General features: G+C 41.5%; 1 protein-coding gene across 1 annotated transcript in view; it reads left to right on the plus strand.

The window, feature by feature from the left end:
• Positions 1 to 7,285: 7,285 nt before the first annotated feature.
• Positions 7,286 to 17,694, plus strand: part of tafa3a (TAFA chemokine like family member 3a) — a 109,545-nt gene continuing 99,136 nt past the window's right edge. The window contains exon 1 of the mRNA XM_080462446.1: positions 7,286 to 7,748. The gene's annotated coding sequence lies outside the window, so the exon portion shown is untranslated. The remainder of the gene's footprint in view (positions 7,749 to 17,694) is intronic.

Here is a 17,694-nt window from a genome sequence, read left to right on the forward strand (position 1 = left end):
AACACAGCCTAAAAACCTGCATTAGAGGCTAATTTATGACTATAAGTATCCAGTATGAATATAATCTATATATCTATAACATGTTTGCTTGGCAATATAGCAGGAATCTTAATTTGATGCTTTAATTATTATTATTTTTTAATGAAAAGGATGTTTGAACTTCAAATGTGTATGTATGTATGTATGTATGTATGTATGTATGTATGTATGTATGTATGTATGTATGTATGTATGTATGTATGTATGTATGTATGTATGTGTGTGTGTGTGTGTGTGTGTGTGTGTGTGTGTGTGTGTGTGTGTGTGTGTGTGTGTGTGTGTGTGTGTGTGTTTGTTTTTACATCAAGACAAATTGAAAGACTAGTTGGTTCTACTACATTTGTGCATGTTTTACAGCTGATGCCTGCATATATGTCTTTTAGTAATATTTCACTTTGCTTCACTTAATGTGTGAGCTCTTTAAATTTGAAATTGTACACACAAAATGCAAGATTTTGTTTGAACATCACTTTAGATTATCCAACAGTGGCTGTTCTATAGAAACCTCATGCATTCACCAGCTTTTTTTTTTTAACACAACTAAGCAACAAATATCCTTTAGTTAAAACAAAAGGAGGGGGGGGGGGGGGATTTGACACATTTTTGGCTCTGAGAAACAAGAAAGTAAAAGATCTGTGCTTATTTTGCAGGTTATCACATGTCAAATTAGTAGGACAGATATTACTGCTCGTGTACTACAGTGATATGAAGACAGAGTTAAAAAATAAAAACTTTTTTAATCAACCCAGCAACTGATAAAGTTTCTCCAAGTGAAAACTTTTTGAGCCCCCAGGAAAGCTGTGACCTATACTTTTATGAAAGATGAGTTAAAATAAAAGGCCATTGATCAAATGGGAACACATTTCTGCCTCCTCAACGCTGAAGCACTTCATATTTAATGAAGAGAGCTGGCATTACACAAGAGGCCCTTTTCACAGAGGAGCAGCACTCATAGCAGCCCACGAGTCTGTTACAGAATTATTATTATTTTTTAATCAAATATCTCGTTCATGTTTTATCTCATAATCTGATGGGGGTGAATTTGAAACCTCTAGTAGTTATCCACCCCCCCCCCCCCCCCCCCATCCCCCCCTTGCAAATTACTGTCCTCCAGTAACCCAAACATAACGAATAATATTTTTTAAATCCAAAGATAAAGTACAATTAATATATGCAATTCTTTTTATTTCGCATCATGTTTTATTTGACAAATTAGTTTTCTGTACTAAAGGTTCTCTCACACTTCAAACCTCATACCATTTTACAGACAAGACAACAACCTTATTAAGACACGCAACACATATTGTTTTGTTTCATTTCTTCACTTGTTGTAAGAGACGCTTGTTCAGAGCAACAATGGCTTTATGGCATTTTCACTATTCATACCTTAAAGCAATGTAAACATATAGCAAAACACATTGGTTTCAATGTATCAGTGCATTAATTTGGTGAAACCAAGATTTATTTGGTAGTGAGTGTTGTCTCTCAGGTCTTTTCACCTCTGTAGGAATGACTGAGGCGAACATTATACTAAAGGACTTTTGTTTCAAAATGAGTCATAGTTACATGGTGAAACTATTGATGTAACACGTTTTATGTGCAAAGCCATTGTTATAGTATGTTCTTATGAATTTACTACATAGTCAGTCAATTACCACACCGTGAGCTTTTTGTTTTTTAATCACACTGAAGTTATTGCATTACGATGCGCGACAAAGCTCCTCTGCATAATGTGTAGTTTTACTCTTAAACTGGTATTATAGTGTTTTACTACCAGTGCTTGCTTCACTGAAGTGAATCAGATATTCACCACAAATCTAGAATAATTGTCCCGGAGATATTATTTCGTTGCCTCTATAAAAGCTAGATTAAATAAGGTAAGAAAGACTATTAAGTTTACTGTCTTTTCCTCACGCTGCTGTTTGCATTAGTTCTCCAATAGATGGTGCCAATGCACCACAAGACGAGCATCTCTCGCTACTGTAGTGACGCCTAATAGGAATCTTTTGCTCGTTATGTCTGTGGGCCTCCTAAACAGATGAGATTTTGCATTTTATTGCCGACTCAATGAGAAACGTGTCTGTATGTTGGCACATCTTCTGTTTTATTCCCTTGTTTTGACTAGTTTCTGTAATAGCAGCTGCTCCATTGCAAACTGTCGACAACACCACATGCTGGCAAGTGATAAAACGAAATTAAATGATTTCCCTTGCCTCAAAGGATGGATTTTTATTTATTTTTTTTAAACTTTACTTTTATTTCCTTCCCCAGAGATAAAGTACTCCCAACATCCAGTAGCAGTGGATGAAGATTTAATCTCTCTCCTGATGAATGACCCACTGCCTCTCTGACAGAGGCTGCTGAGGCAGGCTGCTCTGAATCCATGGGAAACCGTGGAATGGCGGGAGAATTAGTCCCCGTGATTTCTCTGGCTTTGTGTTTGGGGTGATAGAAGTTCAGACTTTGGTCCCGGCTAAGGAAAGCTCTGCTGCTAGGAGACATTTACAAAGAGTGCACTCTAGTTCGAGTTACGCTGTAAAAACGTGCTCCTCCAGGGTTCTTTCAGCTGAAGGAAAAACCTACACAAGATATTTAATCATACTTATTGTGTGATCTGTCCATCTACTTCATTGTTACACTCGGGTTTGCTGGATGGGTCGGCAGCCTTTCACGGGGCTGTCACAGAGAAACACACTAACACACTTAAGGACAAACCCAAAGTCCCCGCTTTGCTTTTAGGCCGTGGAAGGAAACCCGGATTTGTACGTCTCTCTCTGAGGAAAATCTCCTAACCTCTACATCAACGTGTGACCTATTGTGTGGTGTGTTTAGTTGAAAAAAATTAAATGCATGATTGTTTTATTTTCTCACATATTTCACCCCACTGCATTTATTTGACAATTAATGTTTCCAGACATCTTTTATTTTCTTCAACTCCTACTCCATATTTTTACTCCACTACATTCATTTCACGGCTTTATAATTTCAAATAAAGCTCATATTGTGGGCCAATTCCATCAGCCTGCAATAAAAGCATATGGAAGACAAGTTCTTTGTTGTGTACTAAATAAGTAATACCAAGAGGTCGTGTTTTATGTAATGGATTTTTAGCTGTTTAGCCAGAAATGTACTAAGTTTGTTTGTTTTACTTTAATTTTCTTTTACTCCCAAGTTGTCTGGGTTTATTTGAATTTTTGCTTGTGACCATTTTTTCCTATATATCTGGCAGTTTTTCAATTTTACTGTGTGATTTCAAAGCTTTGGGAAAACCAATGTTCTGACTGTTTTCCTCGAGCTCACTGAAACAATTAGTCTATAAAGCAGTTTTTTTCAGCTTTATTGTAGTTTGTGAATTTGTAGTTTCTGTAATTTACCTACTATTAATTCCCCTGAATCAGATAGAAAAACACAAATTTCATAACAAACAAACACCCCCCCCCCCCTCTAAAACAGTAGATTACACATCATTTATTCACATTTTAAATCCATTTACTACATTTTTCTTGCAAATCTTTTGCTTTCATTCAAGTATTAGACCAAGAAAGCAAAAATGATTTCGTGAAACACAAAGTAAAGTCTCTGCCATCACTTTTAACGAAATAAATAATCTGCATCTACCTCAAATAGTTTTTGGGGCTTTCTTACTTTTACATATAATTTGCAGAAAACCGTTGTCTGAACGTAACTACACACAAAAAGGCAAACTATAAAAAGCGTTATGACTTAAAGCAGCTAAATCTTGATAAACCTTGACTTCGGTTGTTGCTACAGTATATGTGAAATATGAACGCTTGGACCTTCACAGTGTTAGTTTTTGTTCTCTGGTGTTGCATCTCCAGCTGGTATCCAAGAGTGTTGGTGAAGTTAGAAACTCCATTACTATGAAGGCCCCTGATGAAAAACCATTAATGGCTCCGCAATCGAGATTGAGGTCGGAGGAAAGACCGGGCAGTGTAACCGCACACCACGCCATAAAGCCTGATGGAGCTGCTGCTCATTGAGCATCTGCAGCTAAGGAAGAATAACTGTGCTGGTGTCTGCAAACCTGTTGAATTAAAGGGGGCATTAACCACTGCTTCCTCTGCATTATTGATGGAGAGCTCCATTCCTGAGGCCATAATGCCTCCTATTTTTCCCCTTGCAATTTTCTGCTAGACGTCTCGCTGTCTTCAAACACTTCTGCAGTGAAAGCCATGGCGGGTTCAGGCAGAGTGCTCGCCCGGGCTCCCTGCAGGTTGCTGTTATTTTAGGCTGAAAACCACCACAATCAATGTACAGCCATGAAGCCCTCGCAACCTTGTTCCTTGTGTGAAGTGAAAGTAATCACAGGATGACAAGCATGAGAATGATGAGTGTTATGTAAGGTGCCACCTACAGTAACAAGACCCCGGAAGACAGTGAATTTTCTTCTGCGAGGTGCCAGTTCACATGATGCCTTGTGCTCGGAGGATGTGTGTTTGTCCCTGCGGAGTGACCTCAAAGAGACAAAACCAGAGGCTTTTATTAGATTTTGATGCCAAGTGCTCCCTAACAGAGATTACCTCGTGAGTCACCTCAGCTGCCACCTACAGGATACACGTTTCCGAGCGCCTCCAACGGAGGCTCACACTTCTGGCTTTATCTGCTCACACACAGCCTGAGACAACTTACCTCTTGGCTGACCTCATCCTGTCATATGATTTAATGAGAGGAGCTGTGTCACTAACCACAGTGTCAGGGGTTTGACAGGATAGGTCTATACAATGCACTGAAGATTAATGAGGTCACCTCCTCTCGCAATGTGAGTGAGCGAGCGAGCGAGAGAGAGGAAGAAAGAAACTCGATGACTTTGGGAATCATATGATATAAATGATGCAAATAGAATCTAAATAACAGCTTTTATATTGATAGTCATTTAGAAAGTGATGAGAAGGCTCCGGTCTGCATATCAGGGTTGGATTTCATAGGCTTACCCTGGTCAATGGTAATGCACTGACATTTCTTTGTCTTCAGTCCACAGGGAGTTGTGTGTCCTGCCCTTTGACTTTGCTTACATGTGTGGGTTTGTGTGTGTGTGTGTGTGTGTGTGCTATCGGTGATGTCTATGAGGTCGATGGCTTTGGGCTTTATGATGATAACACTCTCTGAGGGCGGTCCAGAATCAATCAAATCCAAATCCAAAAGCTTGCCTCCCATCTCTACAGGCTATTTCAAAGGTTGGTATTGATTATTCCACCCATTCCTGCCTTTCAGGGGGGCCAGACGAAAGAAACTGCTTGAGAAATGGAGAGATGATAATGCAATTACAGGGGGGAAGCCTTTGTAGACTGGGCAGTAATGTTTGAGGAGAGTGGAAGTTAAATGTCAGAGACAAATAACTTGTTATGAACTTGGTGAGTAGTAAGGTGTCATGTCTATGATTTAAATTATTCAGTTTTTTTTTTTTCACACATTGTGTTTGATATGTGCAATTTCTGATTGAAGCAGAAGGTATAAATGCCGTGTAAAGAAGCCTTGCAACTTCATTATAAGTTCAGCTTCCAGTGAAACTAATCTCATAAATGCAATGACGCAACGCTGACAAAATTAATGGCAAGACCATGGAAAATATTAATCGTGTGTCAAATACTAAAGCCGTGACTTTCAAAGTAACAGCCTCCACTTACCACCCATCAACAAATGTAATTTATTGACTGTGGATCTGCTGTTGACAATGATCCATTTCATATGGTAAATATGAGAAATCCTTAACAATAAAAAAAAAAACTTGGTCATGCAGATAATGTGCAATCTGAGTGTGAGTTAATAGTCTGTGTTTTGCGCTCAATACTTAGCTTTTATGTTGGATTTATTTGATGTGTTTTTCCTGGTCTGTTGGTGAAACAGCTTTAATCACAACGCAGGGGAGATGAATTTCCCCCCTCTCCCACTTTTACAAGAGACACCTCGCGAAGGAGGCAGTCATACAAAACCAAGAACAATATTGATAATTAAAGAAAATGAAGCAGAAAGACAGCTATTTGGGGACAGTCGCCTTTTTAAAATGGAGTGAAGCAATATTGTCAGTTTTTACTGATTTGAAATATTGGGGAGTTCATTTGAGTTCATTTCTATTAAATCCACCTCTCTTATATATAGTTTTGTCCAACTTACGGTCACACAGGGGGCTGGAGCAGGTTCCAGCTGACTGTGGGTGTCCAGGGTACATACTGGATGGATAGGCCATCCATCACAGGGCAAACACAGAAAGACAGACATACAGCGACAACAGTCAAACTCCTTACAGCGAGGTCCTGCCTGGACACAAACTGGGAGAAACTTGCTGTGAGGTCAAAGTGCGACTCATTACACCATGTGCGATGTGTTGCTCCTACCTTAAAGTCAAAGACTGTCCTATTTGTTTAGTTTCAAAAATGTATTTACTGCAAAGGATTGAAAGAAGGTCCTCAAACTACTAACTTCTTCCTACTAATCAAACCAAACACGTCAGTAATTTTGCTTTAAGCTTCTTGTAATTCCTTCCACGTTCACAGTGATAGTATGTAATATATAATCAAACAGTGAGCACTGTGCATAAAATGCATCTCTAATGCTGAGATGCAAATTGTGCACATTTTCTGCAACTCCAGCATTTGTAAGAGTTTGTGTGAGCTCTAGAATGTGTAAGATGTCTTGAATGTGTGGCAGTTGTAGAAGACATGCAAAGTCGAGAATGTGTGAGAATTCTGCCTCTTTTTTTTTTTTTTTTTAGTTCTAGAATATGTGACAGTTCTACAATGTTTTAAATGTTCCGTGACTTCTGACGTGTGCCTGGGTTCTGGAAAATGTGTCAGTTGTAGAATGTGAGAAACTTGTAAAATATGCCTTAGTTGTCATGCCTACGAGTTCAACAACACGTGACTCTAGAACGTACATTAGTTCTTCAAAAGTGTGAGTTTAAGAAGCGGTTTTAGAGGTTGTGAACAATCTTATGAAGAATCCTAAACAACACACCAGGATGAAAATGTACACTAACCCTAACCCTTGTACAGCAAATGTGGACTTCTCAGGATTTGGCACAGTCTTCACTTCCCTGCTGTTGTTGCTTTATAGCTGCATTCGAGATGACACGTTGTTTTGCAGTTGTCATCCTGTGAATCCGGTTGAGATTAAAGTCTCCCCTGATCCCATCAACACACTCGGAATCACACACGGCTGCGCCTCTGGGTGGCGCTGAAACACCGGCGCAGCGCCACCGGGCTTCGCGCGCATGTATCCGGCTGCTCTTCCCATCCCTCGGACACTTCCAATCCATTTCTGGAACTGCGCGCAGGCGAATCCAAAACCCGAGTGCCACCGGTATGTGGACGGAGGACCGCGGAAAAGCGCATCACGCCCGGATCCAGAAACTATGAGTGACGGCCCGGCGCCTTGTCCAGCTGCCGCTGCGCTCCGGCGGGGGGGAAGTTGTGAGCCAGAGTCGGAGGACCAGCAACTTTTATAGACTTTGAAGTCCGCATCCTGCAAGTAGCCCGCATCCCCAGTTCAGACTTGTTCGACTCGGGGATTGTGCGTCCGGAGAGCTTTGACATTTTGACCGCTTGTGTTCAGATTATGTTTGGTCCTGGGCGTCTTGAAGCGACGAGGAAATGTCATTCTCCTAAAGAAGAGCTCTCTGGCTTTTTTTTCTTTGACAATGGAGAATAAATGAGAGGGACGTTTCCAGGGATTAACTGAGAGAACAACGACAGGTAGGTCCACAGATCCTGATTAATTATTAAAAAACAACAAAAAAAACAACAACACCAACACCTCTTTATATTTTCTACTTTATTCAACTATCAAACTCTCACAAAAATACATTAAAATTGTGATTATCCTTGTGCGCAACAGCCAAACATGTGATTACCAAAACGCATCGATTAAGTGATCGATTGTTTCGACTCTGATAAATAGTCATTAACTCGTGTGGCTGCTGGAAACCGATGATTTTAGGAGGTGTACAGGTTGTAGCTGCAGGCTGGCAAATGTTCAACTTCACACTGTGTGGATTCAGAGAAGAACAGGTCTGTGCAGCAACATGAAATCATGACTGCATTAAAGTTTCCCCTCTGAGAGATCTGCCTGTATGGGAGCACGCAGGCAATATGAAAGACTTGATAACAATAATAAGTAGTATGTAAATAATCATGTGCATCTATCTATCTATCTATCTATCTATCTATCTATCTATCTGGAATTCAAAGAGTTGATGCTTACTTGCTTTTGACCTCAACTTCACTCCCAAAGAACGCCCAAATTATTCCACTGTCTCTGCCTTCCCATCACTTGTCCCTTGGCAAAAGTAACCCCAGACAAAAACATGGCTCCCCACAGAAAAGCTCCACAACAGCCAAGGCAAATCTGGAGCTGAATTCATAACAGGGGCCGGCGTGAATCCCCGAACTCCAAAATGGGAGAAAATCTCCTCCAGCTTTAAGCTGCTTGTTTGTGACTTAAGAAAAGTACAATGCCGTTATCTGGTCGTATTATGTTGAGATAACATGGATGGCATCCCTAATGAAAACTGGCTCTAGCATTTGTTGTCAGCTGCTCGGCACACAGTCTCTGTATATTGATGATTATGCTTACACATTGCTGTGAATATTTCTCTTTCTGCAACCCCATTGACTTTCCACTCCCCCCCCTCCCATTTTGGCCCTCCCCCTTTTTCCCCCTGCCTCGGTCCATCTTGCTGTGCACCGCTTTCTTTCATCTGCCCTTCATCCTTTTGACAAGTGTTGTGCGGTCAGCTGTTTTTTTCTTCTTCTTCTTTTTTTTCTTCCCCTCAATTAGTGCCATCATCGCATTTCATCCTGCGGAATACTGGGATGGTAATAACCTTACACTCCTATTGCAGGGTGATACAATTCTGCTGTGATTAATTGACGTCTCCTCAGAGAGTCAGAGGAGGCGTAGATCTTCCCTTTCACACTCGCTGACAGGCAACCCATTATATTGTTTTATAGATCGCCGTCAGTAGCCCTTGAAGCGGCCTGCGGCCCACTGTTGTTCTGGAGGGTTTTATTGTGCAGGGTTATTGGTTGGTATTGCTGACAGGCAGAGCAAAGGCCACCCTGGGATTACTGAAGATGGGATCCCTGTGACAGTTTCACCGTACTTGACAGTAACACTGTCGAAACTTGGAAAAAAAAAATCACTCACTCTGCGGTGCTTGCCGTGAAAAGCAGGTGTTTGTTTCGGAGCTACAGATTGAAGTTTGCCACCATAGCGTCGTCAGACCACGCTTGCATGCACATACCCGGCAATGTTGTCAAACTAAAATCGTTAAATATGTCGTTAGCTCGAGACAATGCCCATTGTGGTTGTTTAGGGTAAACAGGATGCAGAGGTGAGGCCAATTATCCCGCAATTTTGCCTTCATAAAAGAAGCCTCTTCATACAGATGGTGCAACAAACAGCCGAGCCAGATGAAGGCAGAGTGCAGACTGAGGCTTGGAGAGAGTACTTGATATGCATGAGCCACCAGGTGATTTCCAGAGGAAGAGAACACCATGGATAAGAGGCTTGTCTCTAGTTTTAAGGAGCCACCCCGGGCAGTATTTGTGTTCTCCGCCAGCTTCCTGCTCACTCTGTCAGATCAATAGGGCATAATATAAGAGTCTGGATTGCGTTTGCAGGCATGAGACAAAACAATACATGCACTGTCATTTCTGCACTTCATATATTCATGTGTTGTGCTGTGCAGCGGCAACACCAACAGACAGATTACCTGATTTTTATTGCCAACCCTCCATTAATGGCCGATGTGTTTGCATCTCACCTAGTTTGGACGTGATGGGCATACCCGTGTACCAGGATACGTATGACAATCCAGTGTCTTGTCACAGAGACCATAATACAGCAGCACCACGAGTTAACCATAAAATCCTTGGTGTTGCATCATTTCAGCAGCTCGGTATTCAACACCAACCCTACAGATTTGGTTTAGCGAACAATAAAAAGTCAGCCATCTATCTACATGATTACACCCGATTTCAGCACCTCAAGATTCGCTGCACTGTGGCGTTCACACGCTAATGTGTTTAGAAAGCACAGTTTGTTCCACCTCTGAACGCGCCAGCTCAAACTGCTGGGGTGAATCCGCCGGGCACTTAAAGGGGAATTCAAAGCTCCACCATAGCAAACGTAATGCAGCATTGTGCTGCTTTTGTGCAGATCCGACGTGTACAGAGGAGGAAGAGGAAGAGGAAGAGGAGGAGGAGGAGGAGGAGGAGGAGGACACAAGGAGAGTACATCCCATGTTTTATAGATGCCATTTAAAGGAGCATGCCCAGGAAGGGCTGGCTGACATGAACTGTAACCACAAACTAAACACCAAGACAATAAACTAACAAATTGGTTTTCTGGAAGCCAGCAGTGTCCCACTCACTCGCCCGGGCTGATCCTTGCCGATGCGGCAAGCTGTTTTTTCCTGAGAGATTAGGCTGTGAAGCACAACTCCATCTCTTATTTATTCATGCTGATTTGCTGTGTGCGTGTTTGGCTGTGGGTGTGTGTGTGAGAGAGGAGAGCCAGGCGGTGAGAGAGCGAGTGTGCGTCCGTTTACAGCTGAATTGCAGCGGCATTCGTAAAAAGTGGGTGTCTTCCTGAGCATTTATGTGAATGATGCGTGTATAGGCACATCATGCACGTGTGTACAGGCTTCTGATTCTCCCACTCCGCGTTTCAAGCTGTCATTGTATTATATCGGCTCCTTCTGTTGGCTGATCAGTGTGCATGACTGGCGTACAGATGATCATGACGACTAAAGTTCATCTGGCACTCGTGTGTTAACTGAAACAAATGGCTTCGGCAATGCATATAAACGCATTCTTCCCACTCCCTCCACCCACACGTTTAGCTTCGTGTTTGATGTTTTTGATTCAGTTTGGTGGATTTCTTAAGAGCCCTATTAGATGTGGTCTCAAATGTTGCTCTTGTTCTTATTGTCGGAGCAGAAACACTTCAATTCCAGTACACATCTCAAACCTCTGTGGGGGAAAAAAAAGAATATTAGAATTGTAGTGCTATGTCAAATCTTTCTTCTGTCAGATACTCCACTGTGCAAACAATCCTTCAGATAATTCTGCACGTCTTTACACATATACTGAATATATGTAAGAGCTCTGTTTTAAGGAGGAAGGATCCTGACATATCAAGCAGCTTTCCCATTCCAAATAACCAACTTTGTTTTTCCAGTTAATTTATATCTCACCAATAGGAGGAGTGACCTAAAACATGCAGGACAGTGAATTTCCAGAAGCAGAACTGGAGAACCCTGCAAAAGAGGGGGAGCCCAAATATAAGATCTAAACACTACACAAATGACTTAAAACTATTGAAATTATCTGTCCATGCAGCCAGTAAATTTATACTGTAAAATTGAGGACAGAAAACAAGTAAATGACTTCAAAGTCAAATTATCTTATCATAAATAAAAATTGGAATTTAAATCTTGGCAAGTGCAAAATCATTTGCAGTGGGGAGACTGAACTGGAGGTGGCAGAGCGGAGGATAATGTGGTTTTTCACTGAGAGTGAGCCGAATGGATGGGATTAAGAATGAGCACGTTGGAGGCGCAGCCCATGGTGGACTGCTTGGTGTGAAATTGAGATGGACGAGGTCGACGTGGTTTGGTCATGTATGTTGGAGAGATGATGGCTATGTTGAGGAAAACGCTGATGAGGATGGAGCTGCCAGGCAAGAAGAGAAGAGGAAGGTTGAGTAAGGAGGTTCATGCGAGTGGGTGAGTGTTGAGATAGGTTTAGAAAAAGGCAAACCCCAACAGGAAATTGCCCCCCAAAGAAATGTAAGAGCAATTACAATTTCCTTCAACCTATCATGGAAGATCTCTGCGTGTTTTAAACCCGACGTAGCGATATTATCTGGCCGGCAGGCGGATTTCTGTGCCTTGTTCTTCTTGGCAGTTCTTGGTACGCATCCAACTGAAGGCGACCACTGAGTGTCCGGATTAAAGGTTTTATCACCCTAACAAACACTGAGTGTGTCTTCACATCAGCGCCGCAAAGTGGAAGAAAAACCATTTGTCGATTGGTAAAACAAACCTTCAAGCTATCTATTGTAAAAACAATATGACACTCCATCTGGCTGGACTTGATTTTTCTGTGCAAGCAATAGATGGAAACCACTGATAAATACAAAAAAAAAGACATTGTGTGAAGTTTAGACTCGGGATTTGATTTGTTTTGTTTGGAGGCTGATCAGACCAGGTTTAAGCACTGCTTGTTGTACGGGGATGACACGTGTAAACAAACAAAAAGCCCATGTGGATTTGTCAATTCTCGACACGCTCTGTACACAGTGGAGGAATCTCCAAGCTCTACCTGGGAATTCTTCCAGCTGACACTTAAAACGTTGTGGACTCTGAAGACAATGAGGTTTTGAGTGTTGAAGAACCCGAGCAGAGAAATTCGCTCTTCCATGAAGGCGGTTTTCATACTTGTGTTATTTGTTCTTTATTTTTTTTTATCTCATTCCTTCATGCTTTTTCTGTCTTTTTCTTCAATCCCTTCCTCTGTTGTTTTCCTTGAGGTGGTCGGTATTCGGAAGCCTTGGTCCTTAATAATGTGTCATTGCGCTGAATCTCTATCAACTCCTCCTCCAGCACAGCAGCAAGGAACTCGATTCTCCGAGCCCTTAACCGTCCGCTCAGTGAAAAAGGTTTGGGAATTGCAGATTTCCAGAAGCACCACTTCTTAAACCTTGGTTCCCAAGGGAGTAAGGGAGCTAGATTCTCTCTCTCTCTCTCTCTCTCTCTCTTGCTCTTTCTCCCTCTCTGGGTAAAAAAGCTGCTATTACAAATGGACCTTTCCAGTTGGATGTGGTATTTTCTGCGACTGTCGTTTTCCTTGTTGATAAACTATAACTATTGAAGACAGTTAGGACGGTGGACCCAATGAAGTTAGTGACTAATGTAAGATCTGTGATTACTTCAACTATATAGAGTTATTCAAGCTGGGATCTCTGCATTTAAACTGAAAGTAGGGCCATTTTCCTCCTGCAGTTTGTTGACATCGTTTATAGGTCTCTTGATTCTGCAGTTGCATTTTGCGACCTGACTTTCATTTCCTTCATCCCAACAGCCACACAGGGAAAGTTAAGGACTCTTCAAAGCAGGCTTGTATTTCCAAAATGTCATTCAGTGTATTGTTCCTAAGCCAGCGTCTGAACTGCGATCGTGTACGACGATCGTAGAATTCACAGAATTCAAGGTACTTGTGCTTTCTTGCCTGCATGACAGAATTAGCTCAAGGGGAGCGGCAGTTTCCGCGACACTTTCATCCACTGAAACACTTCTTCTGTCAGTCAGACAATTATGCTCACAATTTACTTGGACTATAAATACATACAGAACATTTTCCTTTTATTTATTCTCATGCATTTAGATTTAACAGTCTCATTTTAATGTGATTTTTATGGATGAAACACAGTTGTGTTAAGGTAAAATGGGGAATGTCTTTTAGTGTGAGCCAGGAGTGTCGAGGAGGAGCTCAGATGAGCTCATTAGTGCTTTTCTGGGAGGACACCGCTCTATCCATCGGGGAAATAATTACCTGTGAAAAGAAGGTTGAAATCCACAGCATTGCAAAATGTCTTTTAAATGCATAGAAGAACTGATATAGGATATTGTTTTTGACACCGTTTTACTCTGGAAGGAAAAGCTCTGTTTGTCTGTGACATTTAGCATTAAAGTTGGATATTCGGGATGCAGTTCAACAAAAAAAGAACAGAAAAGCAATAATACAGTGGGTAAATCTCAGCATAATAACAACTGTCCAGGGTTTATTTTTCCCCCCAATGGTTATATTTCCCACTTTCAAGAAGGCAAAGTTCTAATTGATAGAGCAAATAGCGACATTCTTTTTTTTTTAGCCAATCTATCAATCCATCTTCTAAACTGCTTTAACAACACAAGATTGTAGGGTGGGGGCGCTGATAACAGATGACTTTGGACAGAGGCAGGATACACCCTGGATAGTTCACCAGTCCATCATAGGGTAAACCGTGAGACAATCACACTTACTTAGTCACTTTCACGCCAACAAGCAATTTAGCGTTTCCAATTAACTTGGACTATGAGAAGAAATCTGCCTATCTGGAGAAAAGTCACACACACGGGAGAACCAGAAAACTCTCCACGGAAATGCTTCCAAGCCCCAACAGAGACTCGAACCGTGGACGATCTTGTTGTGCAGGGCGAATTCTAACCTCAATACCATCTACTAAAAACGAAAATCTTTACAAGTTACACACTCGAAAAGTGCTCCCCTCATATCCGTTTGTTCTCGGAGCCCTCCAAGGTTGCTTGTACTTAAACTCTAGTTTAAGTTCATTCTTAATAGCCTGTAGATGTGAATATGATTATATGTGACTGTGTCTGGCTGTTGTTGCCTCGTGAAAGACTGGTGACCTCTCTACGGTGTGCCATAACTTAGCCCTGGGGTCAGCTCGACTCCCCTGCAACCCTGAATTGAATCAATCGGTATAGAAGGTGCAAAAATATTAACTTCAACTATTGAGATAAGATTGTTTTATGATGTAGTTTTGGTTCCTAAAGTAACATACCTAATGTTACTCCCCCATTTTTAAAAAAAATCTGTCAAATAGTCTCTTGAATGAAAGAAAAATTGGAGATTGATTTGTAAACATGCCAGAGGATGGAACTCTTTGAAGTCTTTGGATTAATAATACACTTTCAAAAATCTGACAGAAGTACAAAAGAGCTGGGCACTGACTTACTGGATACACTCACCACTGCCAACTTATACACAAAAGTGAGATCTCTTAAAATGCATGTACTGCACCTTTAAACGATCTAAAGGATCGGTGTCACTACAGGATGCAGGGGCTAAACCCTTTATAAATCGTGCAAACATTCAAACTCAGTGGCTCCTGTGGATCCATCTTCCATCCTTCCTCTACAGTACAGGGAGGCTTTAATTGTCAACGCAGCACTTTTCTGATGCTTAGATTGATGTACTTTTTCCATAGGAGCATCCATTTTTTTTTTAGGTATGAGGCAGAATTATAAGCCCTGGAATGAAAAACTATTTAGTTCTTTCACTCTCTGCTCTCTTCTGTCCTCCTGGCACGCCGTCTTTTCTTCAAATGCACACACAACAGCTCCCTCGCCGCAGCGTGCAGGGTGACTAATTTCTCTTGGGCTTTGGACTTCGGCGTGAGAGCGGGCGAGAAAGGAGAAGATGAAAGCGAGAGGAGAAGCAGTGGTGCGCTGGCAGCTCAGAGGAAGCCGCCCACATCGAAGAAGTCTGATACCTCCTCTCATGTCGCCGTTTTGGCCGCCCGTCTGTCTGTTTGGTCTCGCAACCCAGTGTGAGTCCACAGCGCCTTGCATGCGGGCAGCCTCTGTGGGACTGTGTCAATTTGATCACTGTTTCAGGTGCTGGAGACAAATCACAAGCAATGTGCGTGCTGCTCCCATCTGTGAAGAGAAATTGAAATCTAAGTGTGCTGTTTTTGCATCCAATTTGAGCTGTCTTTCGCTGGATTCTGCAGAGTGGAACGGCTGCCAATCAGCAGGGCTTTGTTTACTCTCTGCATCCCGCTGACAACTGGCTGGTACAAATATCAGCTGCTGTTGTGTCACACACTGTGCCTTTGTACGAATTGATAAATACTGAAGTGAAATAGGTATTAAAGCAAAACAAAACCCCACCAACCCTGATATATCGATTAAATATATTACCTAATCAAGATAACCTGTATGAGTTGATAAAGACCTTCTCCATCTATACTGACCTACAATTAACCAGGATTAACCCCCTGCCCACAATATAGTGAAGTTCGTTTTATTTTTCTTCCACATTTTAAAGAAATTCATTCAAATATGCGGAGTGAAAACGGTGATTGTATCAAAGTGCATACATCACCTGACTGCTTGCGCCTTATCTGTAACCTGTCACGCTTACCGACACAAACAACCAATGACGGGCCATAATACCACCCACAGTTTCATAAAGTGGCTCTCACAACATTTTTTGAAACCATTTTTACTTAATAACCTTTTCATCGAAATATTTTGGATTTTATTTCACACATTCAATCCCCGCGTGAAACTAGCTCAGCAACACGGTTGATGGCATCGCAAAGTGAAACATTGCTTGTTTGTTGTAATGAAATATATGTCATTTTGTGTTATTTTTTGGGCGAAATTGCAGTGAAATATCTTCTAAACGTGAGTCATATCATCAATTTTCATGATAACTGGCACACATTATATTTAATCCTTTGAAACCAAGTCTATTTATTAGCCGTCTGCTAAAACAAATGACATATTTCATCTTGTAAGCTGTCGAATCTCTGCTTTCGTTGGTTTGTGCGTTGCATAAGGGTGCAGAGTGGTAGCATCTGAAATGAATGAAATGGGTTGACGAAATGAGGCTGCATTGATGTTGGTATTTGGTAATTCATTTGGTTGGGGTCGGTGTTGATCACTACATTGCTGCTGTTTGTTGCACAGAGAGATTGTGATTACAAATAAAGAAAGAAATCAAATAGATGCTTTAATGTAGGGTGACCAGATGTGCTCTTTTTCTTGTGCACATTCTCTTGCACATCCTCTCTGTTGTGAATGATCGAGTTTTCTAAATTCATGAAAATGCCAGGTGTTTATTCTGTAATTTTGTAAAATTCAGCTGGGGGAATCGTTTTTCACCGGTTCTAATTTGTATTGACGTCCATCACAGACTGAAGGTGAGACGTGACAAGAATACCAACATCCAACTAGTTTTACTGGCTAACTGTAAATGCTGGACTAACGTTTTAGTGCCAATAGATTTAAAGAGTTGTGTTTCAGAGAGGCCACGTCTCTTTATCCTGCTTGTGAGGGGGTTTTAAGTTGTGACTTATGGCTTTGTCGATGGCTAATAAAAACTTTACTAAAGTCGTGTAGATCAGTTATGGACCATTAAGGAGAACTTACTGAGGCTCCTGTGGTCTTGATCCCAGTTATAATCTCCTTGTTTGTGCTTTTATGGCTGCCAAAACATAGAAATCTCTTATTTTTTTTGTTTCTCCACTATCAAATTGATATAAAAGAGTTTATTTTCTCTCTTTTTGTTGTACTTGGGAATGCCTTTTGATCACCTAACCAAAGGGGCTGATTCAGACTTTATTCCACTAAAATGTGGGGTATCATAAAAGCCTTATTACATTATTGCGTGACCATGAATAAGACCACGTGTCACAACTTTGCTTTGATAACTCTCTATTGGCTTTAAGTTTATTTTAATTGCGCGGTTACCTGATGAACTGGCAATGTGATGATGCACAGCAGAATGAGAGGAAAATGTCCTCTGTCTTATGAGCTGGAACCCACCGGGGTAGAGGCACTGCGACTGGATTTATTGTGATAATATGCTGTTGCCTGCTTTCCTCCCGAGTCTTCAGGAAGTCTCCACTCATTCTGCAATAGTGTCACGTCACTGCTGGTCTGCACACAGAATGAGAGAGGTTTTTTTTTTTTTTTTTTGTGTGTCAGATCTGATTTCTGCCCACACTCAAACATATGAAAGTGTACCAATGGAACAAAAAAATCAACCCAACTTGCACGAAGGAATCGATTTGAGGCCCTGCCCGGATGAGCAGAGAAGCTGTTATACTCACCGGATCGAG

The sequence above is a fragment of the Lipophrys pholis genome, assembly GCF_963383615.2.
Source record: "Lipophrys pholis genome assembly, chromosome: 4".
Taxonomy (NCBI): domain Eukaryota; kingdom Metazoa; phylum Chordata; class Actinopteri; order Blenniiformes; family Blenniidae; genus Lipophrys; species Lipophrys pholis.